General features: G+C 37.6%; 1 pseudogene; it reads left to right on the top strand.

Moving 5' to 3' along the window:
* Positions 1 to 12,839, top strand: part of LOC103254440 — a 68,381-nt pseudogene extending 55,542 nt beyond the window's left edge.
* The last annotated feature ends 1,958 nt before the right edge of the window (positions 12,840 to 14,797 follow it).

The following is a 14,797-nucleotide window of genomic DNA, read 5'->3' as shown; positions in this document are numbered from 1 at the left end:
GCTGATTTTTTGATTTATTGTAGAGATGAGGTTTCGCTGCCCAGGCGGGTCTCGAACCCAAGGGCTCAGGCAATTCACTCACCTCAGCCACCCAAAGGCATGGGATTACAGGCTGAGCCACTGAGCCTGGCTTAATAGCATATTTTCTTAGAGATTGGATGTCTGGGAAGGATTTCAACTCTCCATTTCTGATGAAGCTTAACTTGGCTAGGTAGGAAATTCTTGGTTGACATTGTTTATCTTTGAGAACATTAAAGCTTGGGGTCCAGTTCCTTCTGGTCTGCAATTTTTCTGCAGGTAAGTCTGCAGCAATTCTGATTGGTCTCCTCTAGCAGATAGTCTGACATTTTCCCTTGCTTCCTTTAAGATTTTTTCTTTAATATCTACTTTGGGTAGGCAAATTACTATGTGTCTAGGGATTGATCCTCTCATAAAATGTCTTGTATGGATTCACTGAATCTGTTGTGCTTGTATAGTCATCATCTGGCCAGATGAGGAAAATTTTCTTGAATGATTTCATGGAATGTTTGTTCAGAGGTGTTTTCCATTTCTCTTTCTACTTTAGATATCCAATCAGATATAGGCTTGACTTCTTGATAAAAGCACACATCTGTTGAAGAATTTCTTCTTTCTTAAGTTTTAAAATATATTTTTAATAGATTTGGGTTAATCATATATTTTGGTCTTCCAGTTCTGAGGTCCTTTCTGCTACTTGGGCAATTCTGCTTCCCATGGTTGTCAGTTAGCTACTTATTTCTTGGATGGAGTTCTTTATTTCTGTTATTTCTAAATACACTTTCTTGAGTTTGTCCAACTCCATTGAAATTTAATTTAATTTTAGCACTTGCATTTCTTGATTTTTTTTTTCATTCTATCCAATGAATCTCTGATCATTGCAAGTACCTTCTGGGTATTGTTGTTCTCAGAGATAGCCATTGTTTGTGCGTTGGTAGCTATTCTTTCAGGCACTGACCCTTTGCTGGGACTCTGAAGGCTACCAGTGATTTTTTTGTTGGATTTTCATCATTTGTAGCAGTTCTCTTTATCTTTAATTCCATTGCTCAGTGGGAAATGGAGAGGCGATCACTTTGGATATTTGCTATACCTTCTGTCTTTCCCTGGGATGGGGCTCTGAGTTTGTTCAATTATGAAATAGGGCTGGGGGTGGAATGTGCAATTTTGTGCACTTAATATGGGGAGTGGTGTGGCCCTAAAGATTAAGAACTTACTGACAGGTCATAGTGCTTGCTATCTGGTGAATGGGCTAGCTGGCACTTGCTCTGTGTCTCCACACAATATGACCCTACAATGGGTATGCTTGTGTAGTCCCTGAGTCCAAGACAGGATATAAGAGAGACAAGAGAGGGAAGAAGGAGAGAAAAAAAATAGAAAGTAGAATACAGAAAGACAAAAAAGAGAGAAAGAACAAAGAAAGAAATAGAAGGATGAAAGAAAAAGAAAACCAACAGACAACCAAAGAAAACAAATAAATGAGATAAACAAACCAAAACCCCTAAAACTTGTTGATAGTTTTCAGCTTTCATATATTTCTTTGAGAGGGGAAGAGCTCCCTCTTGTGGTGGATTCTTTGACTGCAGGTCTGTTTCTGAAGGTTTCCTCTCTGCTGTTGAAACTTAGGATGTTAGGATCTTCACCCCTTACTACCTGAAATTGATAGACAGTGCATACGCATGGGGGGGATGATATAGGGGGTTGGATAACTTGACTCAGCATCTTCCAAGTTCTCTTCCTATTTCTTCCTCTCCCAGCATGGTCATGGCTTCCAGGACATCTAGTTTACTACAGGGGAATGGGATCTCTGGCTTCTGGCCTGCCCTCCTGATTTTGTTTGCTCATTGCTAGGGATGAGAAGGAGTCAGCTAGACACTCACCAGCCTGCTTCTCAGTCAGATCCACTGTATGCGTCTATCACCCAGCAGCTGATTCAGGGTCATCTGGGGCTCTGCATCCACCATTACTCACCAGCTGGTGCACTGGGGTCAGTGTTTTCTGAGTTCATAAAGAGAAGCCCCAAAGCAATGCAGAGATCACTCCCGTTCTTAAAATCCTGGTCTGCTGTTCTGCAGAGGCTGCCCTGGAACACTTCTCTGCCCAGTCTGTAGATTGGCTGCTCAGTTTCTCTATAGGCTGCTGTTCCTGCCACAAATGGGGTCAAAAGAGATAGTTCCCTCCCCAGCAAGTACCAGTCTCTGGATGTCAGGTCCTGGTGGCAGGGCATGTAGCATAGCCTGGTGCAGGAGGCAGTGGCTGCAAGTCCAGGTTTGGGGTAGCCTCTCCCTGCTACTTCTTCAGGACTCTGCCTCTGGTTCCCTCACTGTACTCCCTCTGTGACCCTTGCTGCCAGTGACCAGCCTGGCTCTCCAGTGGTGGGAATGACAGTCATTCTGGTAGCTTCTTCCTGGGAAAAGCTTTGCTGATATTAGCAAATGGCACACAGCTTCTGCTCTCTGGGAAAGTCTAGGGTCCAAGCAAAGCAGCTGCAGCACCACTGGCTTCACTGGGAGGGTCCTGGCCACTTGCTTCTGAGTCTCTACCCAGTCAGCTTCTCACACGCCCACTTACACATAGACACACTAACAAATCTGTCCATACGTTCAACTCATACACCCAAGGATCCATGGAGTCCAACTGGCTAAGCTGCCATCTTCTCCTTGATGAGGTCCTGATTTCATTTAATTTGGATGAATATCCATAAATAGATTTGACGGATCATATAGTAGTTATATTTTTATTTTTAGAGACAATTCCGTACTGTTTTTCCATAGCAGTTGCAACATTTTTCATTCCTACCAAAAGTATGTAAGATTCCTTTTTTTCACAACTTTCTAAAATTTGTTATCTTGTTTTAGATAATAGCCACGGTTACAGGTATAAGGTGATTTTTTTTGTTGTAATTTTTACTTGCATTTTTTGGATGGTTATTGTGTTGAGTACATTTTCATATATCTATCGGTTACTTTTATGTCTTCTTTGGAAAAATGTCTATTCAGTTCCTTTGCTCATTTCTTAATCGGCCCTTTTTTTACTATTGTTTTGTAGGAGTTCTTTAGATGTTTTGGAAATTAACACTATATCAGGTATGTGGCTTATAAATATTTTCCCCATTTTATAGGTTTCCTTTTCATTTTGTTGATTGTTTCATTTTTGCTATGAAAAAATCTTTTAGTTTGATGTAGTCTCGTGTGTCTGTTTTCTTTAGTTGCCTGTCCTTTTTGTGCCATATTCAATAACTAATTGAGGAGACTAATGTCAAGAAGTTTCCTCTATGTTTTCTTCTTGGAGTCTTATGGTTTCTGGTCACATGTTTAAAATTTTTACATATTTTAAGTTCTGTGCATAGTATAGGATTAGACCCTAAATCAAAATGGATAAATTCCTAGATACATACAATATACCAAGAATGAAACAGAAAAAAATTAAAAGACTAGACCAATACCAAATAAGGAGATTGAATTCATAGTTTTAAAAATTCCAACAAAGAAAAGAGCAGGACAAGATGACTTCAAAGGTGAATTATATAAAAAATTTAAAGGAGCATTCATACCAATCTTCTTAAATGCTTCCAATACATAAATAAATAAATAGATAGATAAATAAAAGATGAGGAAACACTTTCAAACTTTTTCTTATAGGCCTGCATCACCCTCATACAAAATTCAGGCAAAGATACTACAAGAAAGAAAAATATTGATTAACATTAGCCTACAATTTCTCCACAAAATATTAACAAACTGAATCCAACAACACATCAAAAGAAGCATCCACCATGATTAAGTGAGATTTATTCTTGGGATGCAATAATAGTTCTCTATATACAAGTGAGTCAAAGTGACACAAATTTACAGAATGAACAATTTTATTTATTTATTTATTTATTTATTTTTTATTTTTTATTTTTTTTTTAAGTTGGAGTCTCACTCTGTCGCCCAGACTGGAGTGCAGTGGCCGCTTCCGGCCACCGCAGCCTCAACCTGCTGGGCTCTGGCGATCCTTCCGCCTCAGCCTTCCAAGTAGCCGGAATTACAGGCGCGCGCTACCACGCCCAGCTGATTTTTTGATTTATTGTAGAGATGAGGTCTCGCTGCCCAGGCGGGTCTCGAACCCGCGGGCTCAGGCAATCCACTCACCTCAGCCTCCCAAAGCCGCGGGATTACAGGCTGAGCCACCGAGCCCGGCTCAGAATGAACAATTTTAAAAGTCACAAGATCATCTTCATAGATTAAAAAATGCTTTTGATAAAATTTAATCCTCTTTCATGATAAAAATTCTCAGCAGATTAGGTGTAGAAGGAATCTACTTCAACACAGTAAAAGTTATATGTGACAAATCCACAGATAACATTATACTGATTGGTGAAAAATGGAAAGCTTTTCTTCTAAGATCTGGAACAAGGCAAGGATGTCAATTCTCATTGCTTCTATTCAACATAACATGGGGAGTTCTAGCCAGGGAAGTTAATCAATAAAAAAGGAATAAAAGGCTTTCAAATCAAAAGGAAAAATTTAAATTATTACTGATATAGAGGACATAATTTTATATGTAGAAAACCCTAAAGAGTCACAAAAACTATTATAACTAATAAACACATTCAGTCACGTTATAGGGTACAAAATAAGCATTAAAAAATCAGTTGCATTTCTAAATACCAACAACAAACTATCTGAAAATTTTTAAAAATCCATTTAAGTAGCATCAAAAAAATAAAATACTTAAGACTAAACATAATCAAAGACATAGAAGACTTGTACACTAAAATCTATGAAAATGATAAATAAATTAAAACAAACACAAATAAATGGAAAGGCATCTCATGTTCATGAACTTGAAGAATAAATATTGTTAAATTGTCCATACTACCTCAAGTAGTCTATAAGTTCAGTTCAACCTGTATCATGTCCCCAATGGTATTTTTCACAGAAATAGAAAAACAATTCTAAAATTCATGTAGAACCACAGAAAACCAAAGTAATTTTGAGAAAGAAGAAGTAAAGTAAAAGGCAACACACTTCCTGATTTCAAACTATATTAAAAAGTTACAGTAATCAAATCTGAGTGGTACCAAAGACAGACCTATAAACCAATGGTAGAAAGCCTAAATATAGACCCATTCATAAACCGTCAATTGATCTTTCACAAGGGTTCCAACAATACACAATGGGGAAAGAATAGTCTTTTGAGTAAATGGTGGTGGGAAAATGGAATATCCAAATGCAAATAATTAAATTGCTCTTGTCTTTTAAATTTTATTTCAATTTGAGTTGGGTTCAATTTTTTTTTTATTTTTATTTTTCTAGTTTCTGTAGAAGCTTAGATTTTTTTTATTTGATGTCTTTATTTCTAATATAAACAATCAATAATATACATTTCCTTCTTACTACTGCTTTAACTCCATTTTTCAAATTTTGAGATATTTTAAGTTCCAGTTAATTCAAAATGTTTTGAATTTTCATTGAGGCTTCCCTTTGACTGACTTTTTTGACTTCATATTTGAGTATTTTTCCAGATATCTTTCTGTTACTAATTTCTGGTTTAATTTTTTCATGGTCATAAAACATACATCATATGATAAACTTTAATGTGTTAAAGTTTGTTTTAATGCTCAGAATATGGCATATCTTAGTGAATGCTCCATGTTCATTTGTACATTCCTGCTATATTGGGAAAAGGCTTTTCTAAATGTCAATTAAGATCAAATTGGCTGATGGTGTTGTTCCTTATAACCAATCTTTATTATCTGTTTACTTGTGATACTATTCACAGGAGTGGTGAAGCCTATAACTGGATATAGGAATTTGTCTATTTTCCCTTGCAGTCCTCTATTTCAGTTTCAATATTTCAAAGTTCTAGTGTTAATGAATATACATTTACAATTATTGTGACTTCTTGAAAAATTGATCCATTATCATTGCCTAAATTCCCGTGTTCTTCAGTAATATTTTCATTCTGAAGTCTATTTTGTCCAAAGAAAGAAATATAGCTACTGCAATTTACTTTTGCATAGTATTTGTATAGTATTCCTTTTTCTATCTTTTAATTTTAACCTATGTCTTTGTAATTAAATGGTGTCTTAGTTCAACTTGTTATAACAACATACCAATGACTAAGTGGATGAACAACAGATATTTATTTCTCACAGTTCTGGAGGTTAATAAGTTCAATATCAATGGGTTGGCAGATTTGGTTCTTCGTAGCCCATACTCAGGCTTTGCCAATTTTTGAACAATTTTAGCTAGGCTTTCATTAGCTCTGTCCAGCAGAATTAGTCTCAGTTAGGAAGGTGCCTGCTTGCTGTTTTTTTTTTTTTTTTAATTATAAAGATGTGGGATACAATTCAGGATTAGGTATACAAACGCTGGCTGCCTCTCTTTGCAGGAATTGTTTTTCCTTAGATTTGGAATTAGTTTGTTGTTCTCTGATGGATTCAAAAAAAGTTGTGGATTTGTAGATTTTCTGGTGCTTCTTGTTGTAAATAAAAGAACAATGCTCTTTCTAGCATTCTACATTCTAAGCAGAAGTCTGAGGCAGACCAGTTTTCTTCTAAATACTTCAAGAAGATTGCAATATCCTACTGTAAGGACAATATTTAATAAGCAACAAATTTTTACTGAGCACTTTCTGTGTGTGAGGTACTATTTCATAGGCAGAAGTGAGTCAAAGAGACAAATATAAATAAGATCTTGGATCTTGCTTTCTTAATGGTGTGAGAAGAAAAAAAACCCAATAAAATCACATATATAAATTTATGATATTTTAAAAGTGATCAAATGTGACTGGAAAATGAGATAAAATAAAGATAAGTAAAAGGGGTTTCAGTAGTAATGCTGTTAGGGCATAACTGTAATTTCTTTGAGAAGGTATAATTTGACCAGAAATTTGAATAAGATGGAGTTCACCCTGTGGATATCTGAAATGGAGAAATAGCATTTCCAGGAGATAAAATAGCACAAAAGACCTTTGGCCAGGAATTAGTTTGGCATTCCTGAAAGAGCAGGAGACCAGTGTGGCTGCGATAGAGTGACCAAGGGTAAGAGTAACAGGCTATGATATCAGAGAGATGGGTGATGGGCAAATAGATCCTATAAAGTCTGGTATGCTATTGTAACTCCTTTGGCTTTCATCGAGATAGAAATGTGGAGGCTTGGTAGGATGTTGAGTAGAGAAATAAAAAGATCTTACTTTTATTTTAAAAAGTGCCATTCTAGTCACTGCATTGGGAATAGTCTGGGGTATTAAGCATGAATGGCATAATCAAATTGTCATGCCATTTAATAAGGGTGACCTTTAAAGAAGATTTCTCCTTTGAGTCCAATTCAAAGTTCTTTCTCCCTTCCAGTTAAATTGTATTTAATTGTCAAAAATGAAGCATGACTTTATTCTACAATTAATGGGACTTAAAATGCTAAACTGCAAATCATAATGGCTTAAATGATATACCAATAAAATTTGAAAAATATCCTGTTATATTTCATATAATCAAATTTTGTGTGATATCTCTGCTTTATCATTAATCACATACACTTGGAATGTCCTGAATGCAATACATAGTAAATTTATAATATTTTCACCCTTAAATTTCTTCAACTTACATTTCCTATATTCCTGATTCAACCAGACAGCAAAATACTAAGGTTAATATTCTGAAGTCTAAAGAAAAAGAAACAACAGACATGACGTTTTAAGCTCAACATTCTGTCACTCATTTTTGCACTCCAGCCCTCAAAGTAGAAAATCTCATATTAATAACTAATGACAATTTTTTCATAAGCAAAGCATCGATTAACTTCAAGTTGAATTTATTAATGTGTACTTTTAATTTTTTTTCTGACTATCTATAAGTCCTATCCCCTAGTAAGTCCCCCCAAAATTTAGGTAAGTCTTAGTCACTTCTAAACACCAAATGACAAAATAGTACCTAGAATAACAGGCTTCCAATTTTGTTGCTATTGTTGAATGACTGAATGAACTGTGATAAAACAGTATTTGAAACATCATCTTATCTCCTTTGAACAACTATTTTCTTACTTTTTTTACTTAGATAATTCACAAATATTTCATAGTAAATAATCTATAACTGCAAAAACTTCTCCCAGTTACAAATTTGTTTTTTTCTGCTGTGTTTTACTGCATCATGATCCATTTAGGTCTTCAAATCAGACACCTAGGGGTCATCTTTGACTTGCTTATTCCTTTAACCTCTACATGCAACCATTCATTAAATGACATAACTTCTGCCCCTTGATTAATTTTCAAACCCTTTTATTATTTCCATCTGTACCATTGTTACCTCAGTTGAAGCCACCATCTCTCTTAACTGGATGACTACAATGGCTTTTTGAAATATGCCTACTGACTACATTCTAATTTAATCTCCATTCTCCACAGTCTGAGAAATCAACCAGAAATTCAGATCAGTTCACTTCCTTCTTAAAATCATTTGGTAGATGTCTATTGCTCTTAAGATAAGGATGAAGTTTCATAAGATGGCCTATAACTTCCTGCCTGACCCACTTACCTCATCATCTCATGCCATATTCTGCTCTAGTATTCATCTTCCAGTCTTATGTTATCCTATCCAGTCCTTAAAATGTAGTCTGCATTTTCCCCATTTGGTGCTTTTGTCAATTCCTAGAATGACCCCATCCTTCCCTTACGCTGTCCTCCTCCCCACTTTGTTCACACTCCTCCCCAGCCCCTCGTTATGATCTGAGTTGGATTCACTTTTCAGGTCTTAGCAGTAACATTTTCTTTTTGCTTGTATGCATGATATTTTTAATGTTTGTTTTACTCTATAAACCAGGTTTGTTTTTCCTATATTCATTTCCAGAATAGTATGTACTTTGCTTTGCCACATTCTTTATTTTTAATTATTATATTTTTATTATATACTTCCCACAATATATTGTAAGCACTATGAAGTTATAAACAGTGTTCTGTTCAATAATTTTCCCAGCTTTTAGCACAGTGTTTGAGATATTAAAGTACGAAATCAATAAATATTTGTTGAATGAATTGATTGTTAAATTTCAAATGAACTTTGAAATACAGCTACATTTGTATTAATTAAACTGTGAGCAATATAAATCCTAGTTATCTCTTGATAAGCATCAAAGTAATCTTAAATATCATACTTTTAATCATATATTTGCATAATAAATTTGAGCTTCATTTTTGTAGAATTGGTATTTTATAGAATTCATATTTTATAGAAAATGCCTAGCCAGAATTAATATTATAACAATTAACATTCTATTTGAACTGATCTTGAATTGGATACTATTTGTTTTTATGAAAAAAATGTAGTACAATATTTTCCTAGAAAGCACCCAATTTGTAATTAGAAAATATGACTTTCCATATATAAGACTATCTCTAAGGATCTTTACTAGCCCTTTTACAGATTTTAGCATTTTTAAAATTGTTTAAAAGTTTCTTTTCTCAGCATTTGATATGTGACACTTCAGTTTAGTTATTAAAAATTCTCATGAATGTGAATTTCTATTTATAATATTAAAAATTAAGGCCAAAGGATATGGATAGTGGAAGAGAAAAACTGAATTAAAAATTGCAGAAAAATAAGCATATTCTAAGTAATTTTAAAAAGAGTTTACTATCCATAGCTAGGGCAAACCATCATATATAAATGTCTATATCATAAGCAAAATTTATTGTGTGCATTTAAACTATTTTCTTTAGTTAAGATGCCACTGGTTTTTGTAATGTGGAACATATATCACCAATATGTGCAAGTACTACTCCCTAATCTGACACTATTCATCACATTTTAATTAATCTTCATGGAAGAAACAAACTATTCTTTTTCAGATATGGACCAATAACTTTTGGGAAAATTAAATCATCTTTCAGAAATATTTCATTCCTTGGTACTAATAATTCAATACAAATGAAATTTCAGAGTAACAGCCAGATCACATTATATAATTTACTTTGATATTCTGTCTCTTATGTATAGAAATTGTATTCTTCATTGAAAATCTGTTTTTTTTTTTCTTTTCTTTTCTTTCTCAAAGTCATTTGCAGCAAAAGGCCAGTCACAAACTACAGTATGGGTTTTATTGAAGTTGGAAAATGTTTAAGAACATTGTAAAGGCAAGAATGAGTGGATAAGTCACTATAAATGAGAAGGAAAATGTAGGATATTCTCATCCGTTTAGTAATATTTAATCTCATTTTAACCAGTAACTCTTCTATTTTATAATTGATAAAGCATCAATGAACCATTTTCTAGAATAATTTGCAGTTCACTCCTGTAGTCATCACAGCACATAAACAAATGTTTGTGTCCTCCCAACCAATTTCATATGTTGCAATCCTAATCTTCAAGACAATGATATTAAGAGGTGGGACCTTGAAAGGTTGATTACATCATAAAGGCAGTGCCTGATGAATTCAATTAATGCTTTTATAGAATAGGCCCAAAGGAACTTGTTTGTTCCTTCTACCCACTATTTAAGGACACACCTAGACTGTACCATCTATGAACCAGCAAACAGGTCCTCAGCAGACACCAGAGCTGCTTTTATCTTGGTCTTCCCAACCTACAAAACTGTGAGAAATAAATTTCTGTTTATAAGCTACCTGGTCTGTGATGTTTTGTGATAGCAAACCAAATGTACTAAAGCAAACAGAAAGGACGAAATCCTTCAAGGCTCATTTACATATATTATTTTCTAAATTGATTATCTCTTTTTTGATAAATAAAAGTTGGTATAGGTAGGTGAGAATTTCCATGTCCATTTAAGTAGCGTTCTATGTGACACCAAGGCTGAGTGAGTCATCAAGGAAATTATCCATTATTTCTACTATATTAAAGATGTGTATTAAAGATGTTCTGTGTTGTAAAATTCTTTTTTAACATACTAAGACATACTAAGAATAGTCTTCATCAGGTAGATAATGATAGAGGAATTGTCTGATAAATAGCATCCTCAGTCACTGCCATAAAGAATCAATACATTCCTTAAATATGATTGGCTTTGGTTCCTTTCGGGATCAGTGTTGAAGCAGGGGTTAAGTGTCTCAGGTGAAACAGAAACTGATGAGTCAGTGAGCCCAGCTGTTGTGATAAATGCTACTGCCAAACGGAAAAAATCTGAACATGTTCTAACCCTTGTTTGGATGCTTTTCCAATATAGAAGTTGAGAGTTTGAGGGATTCGTTCTGCCTCTAATTGTATTTCCTTAGATAACACCCAAGTTCTATGTAGCATCACATAAGAATTATCCTACTCTTGGATTGAATTATGAAGGAAATGCTACATCCTTCTATTTCATTTACCAAAATATCCCCAAATAAATGGGCTTTTATTTTAAGGACTCGGTATTACAAAAATCTTAAAGGGTCCAAAAGGTAGATTACAATGACTAGAATAAACTCTTATTGATCTTTTTAAACATTAGGATTCGAATTGGGTGGTGGCTAGCTGTAACTGGCGCAGTAAGGTGGTTTTTCTCAGCTCTTTGGGACCGCAGCCTCCGCTGAAGCGCCATGCCTCCTAGGAAGTGAGGCCAAGGCCAAGTCTTTGCTGAACCAGAAGTTTAGCCCCTCCCTTACAGACTTCGACTGTGAAATAGAAATATGAACCAAGCAAACTGAGTCAGACAGGCAGAACCTGCTCAAGGAGGTAGACAACCCCCACAACATCAAGATCCTGTGGCTACCCAAGGCGCTGTGCGAGATGAACTGGCTCAACTCCATCACCCTTGGAGGAAACACACAGGCCCTGGAAGAGACAGAAACAGCTGACCTGGAAATCACCGAAATAAACTAGCAGCAGAACCTATTCAGACACCTTTGAACTCAGCCAAAACACGAAAGGTAACAGAAGTGGATGGAATGATAGTGGAAAAGGAAGAAGATGAAGAAAATAAACATAAGAATTTTCACACTGCAAGAGTCCAAAGATGTCCTCCACCCAGGAAGAGAACCTAATCTGTACAAGGCACAGGAAAAAGGAAAAGATCAAAAGATCGAGCCGCAGTAACATGGTTACCCCTGCTGTGGGCTGGTTGCAGTTGTCTCGGGTGAATCCAACTCCGGGCCTGACACCCAGGCTTGACTTGAGGATCTTCTCTCTCTCTCTTTTTTTTTTTTTTTTTTTAGTTGGAGTCTCACTCCATCACCCAGGCTGGAGGCCAATAGCACGCTCACCGGCTCAGGTGATCCTTCCACCTCAGCCTTCCAAGTAGCCGAAACTACAGGCACGGGCTACCACGCCCGACTTCTTCCTTTTTTTTTTTTTTTTTTTTTATTATTGTAGAGATGAAGTCTTGCCAAGTTCCCTGGGCTGGTCTCCAACCCGTGGGCTCAGGTAATTCCTCAACTAGGCCTCCCAAAGCGCCGGGATTAGCGGCTTGAGCTACCATTCCCGGTCAACCTGGGGATCTTCGAGGCCCCTAGCCTGCACCCTCCAGCCGCAGGAGAGCAGATTTACAACATCTGGGGAAATGGCAGTCCTCTTGCTGACAGCATAGAGGTCTTCTTCGCTGTGCCAGTGGGCGGCAGAGAGGGCATACGAAGGTTGGCCATGACTGCATCCAGAAGCCTAGGGAAACTTGAAGGAACTCTCCATTTGTCGTGCTCAAATCCACAGCCGCATGCGGGCCCACCAATGCGAAGCCACAGATGCAGGAAGGACTTTAAATGCGCTCCTCTGCCACCCTGAAGGCACTTCTTTCCTTCAGGCTTATTGTCTCTTTGAGTGTGAACTTCCAGAGCACAAAGCTGTGTTCTTCTTAGGGAATTCAGGAGCAGGAAGGCACACTGCTCCTACACCAGTTAGGGAAAGTTTAACTATTTAGCCTCCCAGCCCAAGTGACCCAGGCCACTGCCTGCTGTGACCGTGCAGTGGAAACTTCCTGTCACTCTCCCAACTGAATTCTCCCTGCTTTTTGAGCTGCTGCCTGCTTCTTGTAACTCAGCACCCTTTTGACCCTGCCCTGCCTGCACCCAAAGAGGTACGGAAGAACTCCCTGTTCTCAGAAAGACTGTCCACCCACCCTCCTTAAACAATCCTCTCCTTCTGGCGTTTCCAATTCTGTATGCTTGAGGTTGAGAGGTTTAGGCTCAGAGAAATGAGAGCTCCGGACCCAAGAGGGAAGGAGCAGAAAATAGGGGGACTGTACATATCAGCAGAGCGGTTAGATCACAGCAGTGTCCTCAGCAGCAGAGCATGGACGCTTTCTCTCCCATGCCTACCACTCCTGCTCCTTCTCCTTCTGTTGGGGCTGCTGGATGGGGTTCTGGAATCTTTTACCTGCTGTGCTGGTGGTTCTTTGGAAGCTGACTTGTGGAATAAGTGTTTTGTGTTTATCCCCGAAGACCGAAAATTGGTTTGGAAACAACTTCCAGGCCTTGCGTCTCTACCTCCCTAGTTTGTGGGAATTTGGATGAGACAATTGCAGCACTTAGATTCTAGGGTTTTAATTTAACTTATGAGGTTCATGGCAGGAGATTGGGAGGTAATTTGTCTGGTGGCCTCATTCTATAGGTTTAGCTTGTGCCCTGGGCGTGAACTCATTAAGTGGAGTCAGCAGTCAGATCCTTGTGGGCCAGCCAGCCCAGCTGCCTCACAGAATCATGAACTGTATTCCACGAATTTGGGAACTAGAGTCCTCACCCCAGGCTTGTTGTATTGGAAATTATTTTTAGTAATTCAGTTCTGGTCAAGTTAACTTATTTTACATGGTCTTATTCTTCTTTCCCTAATATTTTTGTACATATTGTTGTTCTGAGTAATGGTATCTCTAAGCTGATTTGTTCTAATCAGAACTACAGGAAGTTACCTGCTTTCAATAAATTCTGGTATTGTGTTTTGTTTTGTAATAAAGCAAAATAAATATTAGAATTAATTCTGGAGTTAATCATTTTAGATAAATGAGGTACAGGTACACCCTACTAAAAATCAGAGACAATAGGGAAAGGCCACACTCTTCAAAGAAATCAAAATTAGTACATGAAAGTTAGACCATGGCTGAATGTTATGCATAAAGACTTACTATGGTGTGTACTTTGACATCATTTTTGAGAAAGGATCTCTAAAACCATAGATTTTGGTTATCATGAAGGCCTAACATAAACAAGACCCGTGGAGAAGAATGCCGCAATGTATAAAGGCACTGAATCATAGAATTTGCTGGTTTTTAGGATGATTAACAGTGGGTAATGTAACGTTTGGAGAAACCGAAAGAGGCACAGGACAAAGGCCCAGTACCAACCAAGCGTTTTTTTGGGGAGAAACTCCCAGGCGAGGTCCCGTGGTCCTGGAAGATGGGTCAGGGAAGCCACGCCCAAGGAGGGGCGGGCTTGGGTTTTTAAGGGTGCCGTATCTGGGAGGGTGTCGGGGGTGGCAGTGAAGTGGGGAGACAAAGCGTTGCATTCGGCGTGGGCTGGAAGCTTCACATCTGGCCCTTCTCGGTAGCTGGTGGCAGGTTCCAGGAAGCTTCAAGCGAGGTATGTGGATGTGGGTTTGGGATGGACGGATGCATAGGGGATCGGTGGGTGGAGGAGCAGAGGGGGAATGTGGGTGCTGCTTCTCTCCGGACATAACATCCCGACCTCTTTGGTATAAGGGGTGCTGACTTGATCTGGCTGCTTCAAGCTGAAAGGGGGTGTAGTTTTCGGGGAGGCCATGATGGGGTGGCTCGGAGGGAAGTGGGGCATATGGATAGGGGTGCAGGAGTAGCTGGTTGACTGCAACGTGAGAAATTTCTTTCATGTGGGACTGCAAAAAATTAAGCAGACAGGGTGCAACCATAAG

Source organism: Carlito syrichta, unplaced genomic scaffold (genome assembly GCF_000164805.1).
Source record: "Carlito syrichta isolate Samal-C Ts95f unplaced genomic scaffold, Tarsius_syrichta-2.0.1 Scaffold279737, whole genome shotgun sequence".
NCBI lineage: Eukaryota > Metazoa > Chordata > Mammalia > Primates > Tarsiidae > Carlito > Carlito syrichta.
The sequence above is the reverse complement of the archived record's forward strand: the minus strand, read 5'-3'. Positions and strand labels throughout refer to the sequence as shown.